The sequence below is a fragment of the Gorilla gorilla genome, chromosome 3, assembly GCF_029281585.2.
Source record: "Gorilla gorilla gorilla isolate KB3781 chromosome 3, NHGRI_mGorGor1-v2.1_pri, whole genome shotgun sequence".
NCBI classification, from domain to species: domain Eukaryota; kingdom Metazoa; phylum Chordata; class Mammalia; order Primates; family Hominidae; genus Gorilla; species Gorilla gorilla.
In genome coordinates this window covers 68,825,481-68,826,793 of record NC_073227.2, presented here as the reverse complement: position 1 = coordinate 68,826,793, position 1,313 = coordinate 68,825,481, and the positions used below count along the sequence as shown (strand labels likewise).

General features: G+C 35.6%; 1 non-coding gene across 1 annotated transcript; it reads right to left on the bottom strand.

Annotated features, from left to right (window-relative positions):
* Positions 1-972: 972 nt before the first annotated feature.
* LOC115934495 (small nucleolar RNA U13) lies at positions 973-1,077 on the bottom strand. Its single transcript, XR_004070286.1, has one exon. It is a non-coding gene; the product is annotated as a small nucleolar RNA U13 (small nucleolar RNA).
* Positions 1,078-1,313: the final 236 nt, after the last annotated feature.

Below are 1,313 nucleotides of genomic sequence, written 5' to 3'. Positions count from 1 at the left end.
GCCATTAGTGTTTGTGTTTGTTAGTCTTCTCCTTGTGTTTGTTTGTTATTGCCCTCTCCTCATTTCTCTCTCTTTTTCAATCTTTCTTTTTATTAGGACTACTGATTGTGTGGGGACATCCGAAATCACTCAGGATTGTGGTGACCAGTTGAACAGAGATATGCCAAAAGCAGGCAGTGATTTATATCCCTGCAGGTGAGATCTGGGTGCTGTCGAAAGGTTTGTTATATCCTCTGATATTCTTTCACATGACCCTACCAGCAGATGTGAGCACACATTCTTGCCTTGGTGTGTCACTCTGTAGTCAAGTGTTATCATATCATACAGGGACATTAAAAGAAGAGTTTGATTATACTCTGAGCAACTTTTCTTATTGTGTATGCACATGTGTATACGCTTGTGATTCTATGTGCATAATTACCCCATTGACAGCAACAACAAAAATCTTAAGATGTGTGAGTATATAGGATCATAAGACAAAGAATGAAAAAAAATGGAATCAGAATGAAGAGAAAAAGGAAGTAGAAAAATAAAGCCCTAGAAAATGGTAGTATATATAATAAATGATCTGAAATATAAATTATTCACTTGAGGTAGGCTGCAAATTTGGCTCTGAGCTTTCTAGCAGCCAAATAAAAGAGATAAACTTGATATTATTCTCAATTCTCTGTAAGGGAAACAAAACAATTGCTGAAAAGAAGCAAAAAACTCTGTCTCATTTTGAAATCTGAGATAATTTTTTCCTATTCCAAAAAGTTTCATTTCATAGGTGCTCTATGTTAAAAAATGTGCTACTGATATAGAAAGTAGGTAGTGCTACAAAAAACAAACAAACAACAAACACATCAATCCAGATTTATCCCTTTCTTTGAAATGTTAAATTGTTATCAATTGGATGGTTACTTAGGGCTCTGGACAGTGAAATAAACGTCACTGAAAGGAGAGCTTCCCATCAATACTTACATGTTTTCATATCAGATGGGTAATGTGCTTATATTGTAACATGGTTTGAGGGAGGCACATCTCACACATGAGCATAAAAACCCAATCATTACATTTTATACATTACAAAAGAATGTTCCCACCAATACTTTTAAGAAAGATTAGATGGCATAAATACTGTCAATATGTTTTTATTTTTAGAGAATAAGGATGATTCAGAAGCTGAGCTGAGTCATTGAAAAACGTTGAAAGAGAACACATGAGAGCCTAAGAGAATCTAGCAATCTGAATGTCCTCCACTCTCTAAAAGATGTTCAGATGACCACCAGAGAGTTGCCACTGGTTGTGCTGTGTCCACTCAGTCACCAGTC